The sequence below is a fragment of the Sciurus vulgaris genome, assembly GCF_902686455.1.
Source record: "Sciurus vulgaris genome assembly, chromosome: 11".
Classification (NCBI taxonomy): Eukaryota; Metazoa; Chordata; class Mammalia; order Rodentia; family Sciuridae; genus Sciurus; species Sciurus vulgaris.
Window position 1 is genome coordinate 85,636,777 of NC_136472.1, and position 13,018 is coordinate 85,649,794.

The 13,018-nt window shown below is 34.3% G+C and overlaps 1 protein-coding gene and 1 long non-coding RNA gene across 5 annotated transcripts in view; one reads left to right on the plus strand and one right to left on the minus strand.

Annotated features, from left to right (window-relative positions):
- GRM5 (glutamate metabotropic receptor 5) overlaps positions 1-13,018 on the minus strand; it is a 458,976-nt gene that overhangs the window by 223,729 nt on the left and 222,229 nt on the right. The window lies entirely within an intron of this gene.
- LOC306640910 overlaps positions 1-13,018 on the plus strand; it is a 925,259-nt gene that overhangs the window by 96,272 nt on the left and 815,969 nt on the right. The gene's annotated exons all lie outside the window — the stretch shown is intronic.

Consider the following 13,018-nt stretch of genomic DNA (forward strand, 5'->3'; position numbering starts at 1 on the left):
GAGGAATTTATCTCTGGAATGAAAGGATGCTTCAGTCTATGAAAAGAAAACAAGGTAATATTTGACATTAGCAGAACAAATGGGCTGGGCTTTTTCTAGCTCAGTGGTGCTCACTTAGCGTGTGTGGGGCTCTGAGTTCAATCCCCACTGCCATAAAAACAAAACAAAACAGAGAATGAAAGGATAAAAACCCATAATCACCTCAGTTGATAGAGAAAAATGTATTTTATAAAACTCAACAACCTTTCATGATAAAAATACTTAAGAAACTAGGAGAAACTGAAACTACCTCATCTTAACAAAATCCATACATTAATCCACTGTGAACATCATACTCAATGGTGAGAAGCTGAAGACTTTCTTGAAAGGCAAGGAACAAGGCAAGGATACCCATTTTCACCACTTCTATTCAACACAGTACTGGAAGCTCTAGGCAGAGCAATTAGGCAAACAAGGAAAGGAAACAGTCAAACTGGAACAGGAGATGTAAAATTATCTCTGCTCACACATATGATCTAACATATAGAAAACCCTAAATATTTCACAAAATCCTGTTAGAACTAATATATTCAGCAAAGTAGCAGAATACAAAGTCATCTTAGAAATCACTTGTGTTTCTATGTAAAAAATGAATAACCTAAAAAAGAAATAGCAAAATGATTCCATTTAAAATAGCATAAAAATATAAAATACTTGGCAATAAATTTAATCAAGCAAATGGAAGATTCATTTACTGGAAACTATAAACATTTGTTTTAGTCAGATTTTTTGCTGCTGTGACTAAAGGACCTGACAGAATAATTGTAGAGGAGGAAAATTTGAGGGCTCACAGTTTCAGATGTCTTAGTCCATAGAAGTCTGGCACCATACTTTGGGGCTCAAGGTGAGCCCGAACAACACAGCAGAAAAGTGTGGCAGTGGGAAGCAGCTCACATGATGATCAGAAAGCAGAGAGACTCCACTCTTCAGATAGAAAATATATACCCCATAGCCACACTCCCAATGAACCACTTCCTCCAGTCACACCCCACCTGCCTCCAGTTACTGATTAGGTTAAGGCTATAACTAGATCATTCCTCCTCCAAACCTTCTTACATTATCTCATTTGTGAGCTTTTGGGAGACACCTCACATCCAAACTATAACAACATTGTTGAAAGAAATTAAATAAAACAAAATAAATGGATATACATCTCATACTCACGGAATGGAATAGTTACTATGTTTGAGATGTCAATACTGTGATTTACAGACTCAGTGCAGTCCCTACCAATAATCTACTGACTCTTTTTGCTGACATCCTAAAATTCATATCGGATTACAACTGCCAGAACATACTGAATAAAAGGAACAGAGTGGGAAGACTCACATTTCCTGATTTAAAAACTTATTACAAAGCTAACATTAATCGAAACAGTGTGGTACTCACGTATACACAAACAAATGAAATAGAACAAAGAGTCAAGAATAAACCTTTTCAAACAATGTTAAATGACTTTTTAACAAGGGTGCCAAGACCATTCAATGGAGAAAATAAAAGTCTTTTAAACAAATGCTGTAAGTTAAATGGAATATCCACATGAAAAAGAATAAAGTTGAAGTCTTACCTAATATCATTTACAAACACCAACTCAAAATGAACTAAAGACCTATGTATCATGTTTATACTACAAATTTCCTGGATGAAAACAGTACGAAAGCTTTATGATATTGAATTTGGCAATGTTTTCTTGAATAGAACACCAAAGACACATCAACAAAAGAATGATGTGCAAATTTCACTCCATGAAACTTTCTTAAATACCAAAGATGCTGTCGCAGAGTTAAAATGCAGCACATGAAATGGGAGAATGTATTTGCTAATGGCATACCTGATAAGAGTTCAATATCCAAAATATATAGAGAACTCAACAATAGTGAACACCACTGAACTCAATAATGGGCATGCAATTTGAATATATATATCTCTGAAGAAGATATACCACAGACCAATATGGACATGAAAAGACATTCAACACCGCTAATATTTAATTAAATGCAAATCAAATATATAAAAACCACTTCACACCCAATAGGATAGTTATTGCTAAAAAGACAAACAATCCAGAAAATAGCAACTGTTGGTGAGGACGTGGAGAAATTGGGAATGTAATGTGGTATGGCTAATGTGGAAAACATGGAAGTTCCTAAAAATAAAAAAATAATAATAATAATAATTTACACATGATGCAGCAAAGAACTGAAAGAATTGAAAGCAGGGCTTCAATGACATACTTGTACACATATGTTTATGACAGTATTATTCACAAAAGCTGAAAGGTAAAAGAAACCCAAGACCCATCAATGAGTGAACAGATTAGCAAAATGTGGCATATTCACATTTTGAATATTATTTGGTCTTAAACAGGAAAACAATCCATCCTTATGCTGTTGTGTGAATAAGTCAATCATGAAAAGAAAAATACTACGTGATTTCAAGTATATGAAGTATCCAGAGTAGTAAAAATTCTAGAGATCAAGTAAATGGTGTTAGTGAGGGACAAGGCAGAGGCCAGAATGAGAAATTAGCAGTTAATGTCTCCAGAGATTCAGTTTATAAGATGAAAAGAGTCATGGAGATGAATGGTGATGATATTAATGCCAGTGAAATATACTCTTAAAAATGAAAGATGGCAAAATTTTTGTGTGGGTATTTAGCACAATAAAATATGGAAAATCACTTTCTAAAATTTAAAAACTACCTATACCTCAACTTTAATCACACTGGGTCTTGTAAAGACAAGATGGATAAATGGAGAGTAAAAGATACAATATCAGAAGAAAGTACTTGGAGTAACATAAGAGGGAGCTATGTGATAAGAAAGGTAGACAGCCTCTGAGCTGAAAAAGGCAGGAAGTAGAATTCCCCCGATGTTCCCAGAGGAGCAGAGCCCACCTGACTTACTGATTTTGTACTTTGGACCTGAAGAAGTGGAATAGAATAAATTTGCTTTATTTTATGCTTCTCTTCCCTCCCAATGTATGAAATAATGTTACTTAAGTAGGGGTGTGCCTAAGTCACTGGAAATGAACAGGATCTGTAAAATGAGGCAAAAGAAATTGCACATAAGTATTCTGATCTACTCAAAATTTGTTTGTCCATGAGAATATGAGTTAACAACGCTAATTCTAACATGTAAATATTCCTTAAATCTTCAAGCAAATCAGTAGGCGATGGTGGGAATCAGGTTTCACACTTTTAGAGCGGGAATGTACAGAACAGCTAGGAGTTGGCTAGAACAACTTGTAAGGTAATGGATTAAAGCTGGAGACATTACTAAGAACTCATATTCAACTAAATACAAATACCAATGGTTACATATAGAGATACTTATGGATATCTGTGTATAAATGGGTGAGCATATGCACATATATTTCTTAGCTTTGTGAACTGAAAGTGTCTAAAAGAAAAAAAAAAATATATATATATATATATACCCAAGTAGTAATGAATATACCTAGCACCCAGGTGAGATCTTGATTTCTATTATCATTCTCCAATCAAAGGAAACAGCTACTTGGAGACATGGCTGATTCTAGATGCAGAAAATATGCAAAATGAGCCTAGATCACATTACAGTGATATTATTTAAAGAAGACCTCACAAAATAACAACAACAAAGTACACAAATAGGATATGTCTAAAGGTCACAAAACCATTTAAAATTCCTGTAGACAAAGTGAAGAATCTGAGCAACAAAATAAAGAATACTTGGATTATAACTCAAAGTGTAAAATAAATATATCCACAGCTCCATTCTGACATGAATAAATAATTGAAAAAATGAATAAATTGGGGAGAATACATAAATCAATGATGCCAAATAATTCCATGTAAATTATGTGGATATTTTACCCTTAAAAGAGAGTAAAACTCTCCACTTTTAAAGTACAGGCTGCGGAGTGACTTCCTTCCAAAGAGTAAAGTATGGAAGAAGGGAGAAGAGAGTAATTTTGCAGTGAAGAAAACTGACAAAAACTGTTTCAACCAGGTGATCAAGGTCAACACTGCCAGTTATAAATCATGTTTATGGTATACATTCCTGATATGATGTGATTAAAATGGCACTTTACCTCTCTGATCTATCACTCCAAACCCATAACATCAATTTATTCATGAGATAAATATCAAGAAAGTCTCATTTTATAAGTTATCTGACTTGTATTCATGAAAACTCTCAGGACAATGAAAAATAAGTTCAAGAAAGTTTCACTAGATACAATATGGTATCCTGAATTATATCCCCAAACACAAAAGAAACATTAGGAAAAACTGAGAATATCTAAATAAACTATGAATTTTACTAATAGTTTTATACAATATTGTTTTATTATTTTTAACAAATATATTATAGTCATGTAAGATGCTAAGATAGTATAAGCTATATGTTCAGAGCAAAGGTATAATGTGGAAACTGTTTTGTAAACCCAATTTTTCAGTAAATATAAAACTTATATAAACTGAAGTCTATTTATACAAAATAAATTGAGAAAATGTTGCTTCTAATTTGATGTAAGGAGAAAGTTTCAATTTAATTTGGTGAGAAGCAGATACTGCCTTGGTAGTGTTATAGTGTTATATATTTTTCATTGTTTTGTGATTGATGGAATATGTCACAAAGACTGAACAAAATTTTATCACACGAAAGGAGTAATTGTAATATGCTACCAGCAAAGAATGTATTCTTGACAGAAACTGATATAGATTATAATTGAGGGCATCGAATGATTTAAATCTTTCATGGCACACATATTAGTAGAATTTTTCAGAATGTTAATTTAAATGTAATCATGTGATAATGTATTCAGTACTGGAAAGAATAACAAAGGGACATTTGTCACTTATCCTCAGAGTGGATTTCCAAACAGATATGACCATATTGTCACTCAGCAGTAGTCAAATAATTTAAATGCTTTTTCTAATTTTTAACTTAGTTTTAAATTAGAAATCCATCCCTCACTGCATGGTAAACCCACGTGCTGATGAAAAATGACATTCAGTAAAACCAGAAAAATGAATGGCTTAATATGTATTTAATACACTGAAAGTTAGACATGGAAAGATTTTTAGAGATCATACAGTCCCAGGTCATCCAATATGGCAGCCACTAGTCATTTGACAAAGGGCTAGTATGAATTAAAACACGCTGTAAGTTTAAAATAGCACTCATGATTTTGCAAATTTAGTACCAAAAAAGACAAAACAAAGTAGTTCAGTTTTTTTTTTTGTTTTCACATTGAAATGGTAATATGTTAAATATATTAGATAAAATAAAATTGGATATTTCAGCTGCTCCTTTTCAATTTTATAATGTTGTACTTAAAATCATACATTTTAATCTTTTTCTCACCTTACATTTCTATTAGACAATATTGGTCTAGTCCAATTTGTTTTCTATATAAAGGGGCATGATATGACCCAAAACAATGCAAGATTCTATTAGTTGATAAGGATACTGTTTAAACAGATTATTTCTCTATTAAACTGGAGAGAGGGGTTATTTCTATTTATGTATCACTAAGGATATTTTCAATTAGGTTCCATGAAGTTCAAATATGTTTTACATAAGAGTCTCATTTGTCTCTACTGAAGCAAGGCCTTGGCCTGCTGCTTGTGTGGGTTTAGGAAAATGAACTACCATTTATTTAGCACTTACTCAATACTGGTACTGTACTGTGTATACTAAATAACTTGTATATAAATAACTTGCATAATTTATTGAGTCTCACAAAACTCTTATAGATGAAGAATCTCATAATGAAACAGCGATTTGCTGAGGGAGGCAGCCTAGTCAGAAAGTGATAGATGTGGGATTTTATAAATGGGTGCTAGATCTAAAGCCTGTGCTCCATTATTCCCAATTACTTCCTGAATAAATCAAGAATGGTTTATCTAAGATGCTGAAGCTGTAAAGAAGAATCCTAAAAGGATTATTCAGCCCTTCACACTTATTGGGTTAGCTGCCTATTGAAATCCCTTCAATTCTTTGTGTGGCAGAACATGTCCATAGTAGTGCATAGTAGTGTGTGCTCTAAAGAAAACACTTGTCTCCCACATTTTGTTCTCTGGTTCCTGAAATGCTCCAGGCTCTGTTGGGTATAGGAACTCACTGCAACAGAGGCTAATGACAAAGAACACGATTTTCACTCTGGATATGTGTTCAGTTTTCCTGCTATTTAGCAAACCATCAATTATCTGAAGATTTCAGTAATAAGATTTTGTTCTGTGCTCTTTCAGCAGGAAGAGGAAATGACATCAAAGTTTTCTAATTTCAGAATTAAAGAAATTAATATCCTCACTCCCGCACCCTCACACCTACCCACTCACAGAGCTCTAGAAGAGATTCTTCCCCCTTGAAACTTCTCTTCTTAACTTCTGTTTTGCAGCTAATTTTTTTTCCTTATTTGGGTGCTTAGTCACCAAAAAGCAAATATCACAAATAATTTATTTCAAACAAATGTTTTTTAACTTGCCAAGGTGCATTAATTCCAAACCCATGGTGTCGCCGGCATCCTCACCCTGTTCTTTCTTCTAGCCACGGTCACCATCCGCTCTTCCTGTATCACTGCTACATTTCCCTTTTGTATTCCATGTTCCAGTCACTGGTTTTCTTTCTCCTCTTTGGAAATACGGTGTGCTCTGTACCTGGAATGCCCTCCCTTTCTTAGCTAAGTCTCGTTCTTTTTTTGTTTTTTTGTTTTTTTATACTGGGGATTGAACTCAGAGATGTTTTATTTCCATGCTACCCACCCCCAGTATTTTTCAAATTTTTGTTTTGAGACAAAGTCTCCCTAAGTTGCTGAGGGTCTTGCTAACTTATTCAGATCTTGCGCTTCTACAGAATCCTTGTGTGCCTTCCTCAGAGGAGGGAGGTTTTGTTTTAGTAGCTACTTATGGCACCTGTTTTCCTTGTGGAACTCACAATGACAACAATGAATTGTTTTCTTAATGCCTGTTTTCCCTGCTGAGATGTTTTTAAATATGTTAGGCTGTTTTCCACTGCACCGTGCTGCTTTTTCTAATCAAGGTTTTCCTCTAGTACTTCCAATGGGTCACTGAAAATTTACAAAATGCAAATAAAAGCAACAAGTCTTTTTAAATTTTTAACTCCCATTGCCAGTGGTATAGAGCATAATTGTTTTAGAATCTTTTTTTTTTTCATCCTCTCTAGATAAAGTTGATCAACATGCTTTGCAGTTTTATGATATTGGGAAAGTACCTTAAGTTTTCAATGAATCTATTTTCTTATCTGAAAAGTGGGGATGATAATATCTCTGAATCTCACAAAGTATTGAGAGATATGAGTTAATTCAAGTAATACATTTTATTTCAGGTAATTATGTTTCAGGTTATATATATGTGAATATATGACATTTATTTTAATATATGTTTCAGGTATGAAGTATATATGTAATACACATGAATGGTGACAGATAATAATTTGCATTTTAGTAATATCTCCATATTTTGTAAACAGAGAAAGTGCTCAATACAAATTCTCTGAAACAAACTCCCATTGCCAAAGGGAGCAGTTTTCAAGAGTGAGACAAATTTGCATCCTCCTTTGATGTGCTCACACATTTCATTTTGAAGTCATTAAACATTTTTTTTTTTCAACTAGGATCTCTTGCAACTTATTGAAAATAACTTCATGTTAATCCAAGTCTTTCTGAATAGCTGTATATATGGCATTCTGGCTGAGAATACAAATAACTGGGACAGATAAAAGAGAAAAAAATCTGTTATGTTTTCTTTTGATGCATCTTTTGTGCAGAGATTTATTTTAAAGAGCACATGGGGATGGAAATGGTTAACAATGGAAGGACGAAGGACCAGAAAGTTCAACATCCTTAAGATACACTTCTCTGATTATCAGCACAGGTTGTATCTGACTGCGAAAAGTACCAGAATATGCTCTGAGCAACAGCAACAGAGAACTGAAAATACTCCATATACAAAGATGGATCCCACAAGACACATGCAAGAATCTAGAATCTATATTTTACAGACGTACACCTTGCTTGTGTTCACAGATACATGCAGAACCTAAACTACTCTTGTCAGATTTCTGAGCCCATATAATGTCTAAATGTACAGTTAAGTGAAGCAAAGTTATGGTGGAGTCCTTTGTTTGGAATTTCCAAGCAGGTTGGAATTTCCTGGCTGTGATTTCAACCATCATAGCTGCATTTGATTCTCACAGATGGTTCCCTAGTTGCTTCCAACCAGGTTCATTTGTCAGGCAAGTAGTGAGCATGTTTTACTGCTCTGGGACTTTCAGAAGGGCTGGTTGGTTCCTGCTAAGCATGAGTGAAGAGGAGAACTTTTAAGGATCTGGTCACCCAACTCCTCAGGCACAGTGTTCTGAGATCACAAGGAAAGCATCCTGAATTTAATACTTTCTTAGCTAAGTGACACCTGTTGAAATTGACAAGCCAACAAATCTGAAAACTCATGCTGAGCAGAAGAATTAGGGACACTTGAGGCTGCCAACATCTCTGCAGGACAGCAGGAAACTGAGAATCACATTAATGTGGCTTTGTATTTAAGAACATGATTTTCAAACCTTCCTCATACACTAGCCTTCTTTAAAAAAATTTTGTTTTTATGTTTTGAAAAACATTGTGATTCACAAAATTATAATTTTATTAATTTAATTTTTGTTTTACAGATCATCTATGTCAAAGTTGTCTTTTGAAATCTGTGTTACTGGGTCCTATTTTTTTTTTTTTTTTTAATGTTGAGGTCCAGGGATTGAACTCAGGGGCACTCATCACTGAGCCATGTCCTTAGCACTAATTTGAATTTTATTTAGAGACAGTGTCTCACTGTGTTGTTTAGTGCCTCTCTGTTGTTGAGCCTGGCTTTGAACTCTCCATCCTCCTGCTTCAGCCTCCTGAGCTGCCGGAATTGCAGGAGTGTGCCAACACACATGGCTAAAAGAAAAAAATTAAATAATTGACTGCCTAAAAACAAAGTGACAATTCTTTCTATAGTAGCAGTAATAATAATGATAAGAGTGATGGCTTACTTTTAGTAATTATGTTTTTGGGAGATACTTCCATACAACTGTACATATACTGTGAATCTTTAAGATTGTCCCCATTATAAATGGTGTGGTTTCACCCCATGCTTTGAATATTGGAAAACTTTTGGTCTTTGCTTTAGGTTATAGAGGACAAATTATCTTCATCAGCATAATGTTCAAATATTTAAAATGTCAATTCCTATGTCCAGTAGAGACCAGCTATGTTTCCAGCAGTATTCAGAGGAAATATCAATAGAGACAATGACGGAACTCATTCTTGGTTGACTCACTGTCTGTGACAAACAAAGCTTTGTCATTTAAAAACATTTTTGTTTTTATCTTTTAACAGATTTATTAGTTAAAAAAATAATATTGTTTCCATTTGGCAGATGATAGCTGAGGTCTGGAGATTAAATCATTTTTCCCAATATCACATACTAGTCTGGCAAAGCTAAGGCTAGAACTACTGTCGGCCTGACTCCAAAGTCTGGGCTCTAAATTACAATACTAACTGGTGATATCCAAATTATTTTTTAAATATTATGTTTGTTTTCACATTTTGAAAATGGATTGAAATCATGTTTACATATAGTAAGAGATGTGGATATCATATTAGATTTAGTGATGTAACATCCTTTCAGTAATTTGTGGATATCTGCAAATTAAACACAACATAATGGACTATGTTCAAGTGATTCGTTCACTAGAGTCAGCATTGAGTCTTTAGAATCCTGTCAACAATCCAGCATTAAATTTTGGTTGTCTTCCTCATTGTTCATGTATATTATGACCAAGTTGCCATGAAATGGTATTTTGTCACCCCAGAAGTTGTTTTTGTTTTGTTTTGTTTTGTTCTTGTTTTTTGGTTTTGTTTATACAAAGCAAAAATTTTGCAAATACTAGAACATGACTTCATTAGAGAAAACCCAATTCAGGTGAGTAGGTAAGTCAGCGCACATTGGGATGAACGCAAAGGGAAGGAGAATGTGAGACAGTGACAGTGGCCTGAGCAGCATGTGTGACTTGTGATTAGGTTCAGTACATGATAACATTCCAGAAGCCTGACTTCTAATTCTACCTTTTTTCCTCTCTTTCACTGGTTAATGAGGTCAGTTCTATCCATACTCATCTTGGATCCATGTGATTGAGGGTACAGATGACATATGACCAAATGTAAGGATCTAATTCTTCCCCCTTATAATATATTTGACATTAGTTCTTTCATCTCTAAACAGGTAAAAATATCTACCTTTCAAGGTTTTAAGAGGATGTTATATGTTAATCCTTGCAAAGCAACTTACACACAAACACATAAGAAATACTAGTGATTATTTTTACATTCCATCTTTTGATCCCATAAATCTGGCAGCAGTGAGTTTTAGACAGAGGAAAAAAAAAATAATTCCCCATTATCAAAGGAGTGCTGGTAGCAGCCTCATGCCAGCTTACAGGAATCAATTATGCAAATTTCTTCCCAACTTCTCATAATGCTACAAATCAAGATCCTCCCTGTCCTTATTTTCTTCATAAGATCTGGTTGTTGTAATTCATCAATATATCACCATGGCCAACATCCCTTCCATATTCTTCCTTCTAATAAATTTATAGCAGCACGCAGAGTGGAAAGCAACTACTGAAAGCAAACAAGCACATATTTCGTTAGACTTAGCAGCAAGCTTGTGCCCTGCTCAGGTGTCAAAGATAATGTGATGTCACTTAATCATATACTGACCCATTAGGTGGAATACAGAATTTCTTAGTGTAAAACTGTCAGTAGGAAGTACAGTGTTTATATTCTCCACTTTCATGCTCACTGTAAGACTAACCATGTGATGAGCACATGTTTTTTACTAAATGCTTTGAATACAAATCAGTTAATCATGGATATGATTCTGTGTACTAGACAGTATCTGCCAAATAATATAAAGGAAGAAAATGAGGCTTAGAGAGACTAAGTGAATAACCTAACCCAGTGTCATAAAGTTGCACATGTTAAAATTTGTCTGTCTGGAACAAAGTCAAACTCCTCAGCCTGTGCACTTGAGCACTGTGTTCTCTCACCTCCCATTCTGTTGAAGAAAAACTTCTGCCATGGGCAGAAGTTACTTCTTTTATGAGTGAAGTAACAGAGACATTGGGAAATGAAAATGTTTTAAAAGTGATTCCATAAATGCAGAATTTCATTTCTCCATACAGAATTATCCAAAATAAAAGGCAAGTGCATAAACCCGATTAGCAGATAAAGGGCTGTCCATCTTTGGGAATGTTAATCTCTGGTCACATGTAGCAAACATTTAACTGTTATCTCTGTCACATAATCTCTTCTGGCAAATTTATCTTGAAATATGTGTACAGTTCTCTCTATGACCTATAATTTGGAGAAGAAGACCTGACTTAACCCAATATTTTTTAAACCATTCTCAATAGCTTGCAATATAATATTCTATATTCAGTTGAGGACACAGTGAAAACTAACACACTGAAAAAACAGGACATTTAGATTACTAGAATTAAACAGAGCTCTTAAAAGATTCCAAATGTATTCTGCAGAGGATTGTCAGTGGAGGTGGAGTGTACAGGATTATCTTTCTATTTCAACTGAAATGATTCCATGGTAAACATTTGGTTACTTAGTAACATTAAAATTGCAATTAAGTTTCCTTATAATTAACAACCTTCAAATAAACAGTTTTGTGAACAAATTACATACTTCACCAGAATTTTATTCATTCTATCTTGGTAATTATTTCACTCAATTTCTAAATGTAGAGAGAGCATGATCTTCCTCTCTAAATGCTTTTCTACATTTTAAGGAGGAAAGCTAGCTAATACTGAAGCTTGATTTGGAGATGAACAGAGCAAAAGAAAATCCACTTAAGTTTTTAAAAATGCATTGAGAAGGATGGAATGATATTTTTTGTTATATTCCTTGTGACCCCAAATATCTTTAAAGTAAAATAATTAGGTAACAGCCATGAAGAGTCTTGTCAAAGAATGTTTGTGTAGCTGTGTTGTTAATAGCATTGTGGCAAATGATACATTATTCTTAGATGTACAGCATTATGCTGTCAAAGTATTCAGTTGCTTGACCCAATTAGTCATTTTTACTCTTGGTATTTGCAAATAATAAAACTTTAGGAAAGTTTGCTGTGACCAATGGTGTGGAAGCTCAAAATTTGATTGAAAATTCTATATTAAAGAAATTAATAAGAAAAAAACAGCTTCCACCTTGTGTCATTTTTGGCATGTTAACAACGAGTGGTCAGGAACCATTTAGCTATAGGCAGGATGAAGAGGAATGATGGAAAAGAAAACAAACTGGTACTATGCTTGTGTTAGCAGCATTTTCATGCTTTGCTCTGGTGCAAAGATAATGCCATACCTTCCAATCATATGTTAAGATAGTCACTCAGATGATCATTTAATTTAAGAAGCTGCTGGTTAAGAACCACCAGCTGGAAGCACACATTTTCTGTTCTCTGCATTTATGCCCATTTATCCAATAGATATTAAATGTTTTTATACATTTTATCAGGTCCATGAATATTACATGGTGCCTGGCACTGGGAAGGCTGTGGTCTAAGAAACAGATGGTAAACATACAGCATGACAAAATGGGAGTGTGCATAAGATGTCCTGGCAGCCTGGCGGGAGTGACACTGGAAATAGGCTCTGTTTGATAAGAAAAAAAGTTTTGATTTTGAAGAGGCTTCTGGATCCTGTGTGGTGAAAGAATTGGACTATGGCCAGAATGGAGTGGATTATAGTTAAAAGGTGCCTAGTACTCCAGATCTGATTCAGAACCTTAGGTTAGAACAATAACAGAAATGATGGAGGAAAGTGAATATAATTAAGATTTACTTTAAGATAGATCAACAAGCATTGCTGATAAATTGAATTTAGTAGTTGACAAAAAGGAAGAGATAAATGCTTTTCTTCTGCCAACTTTGG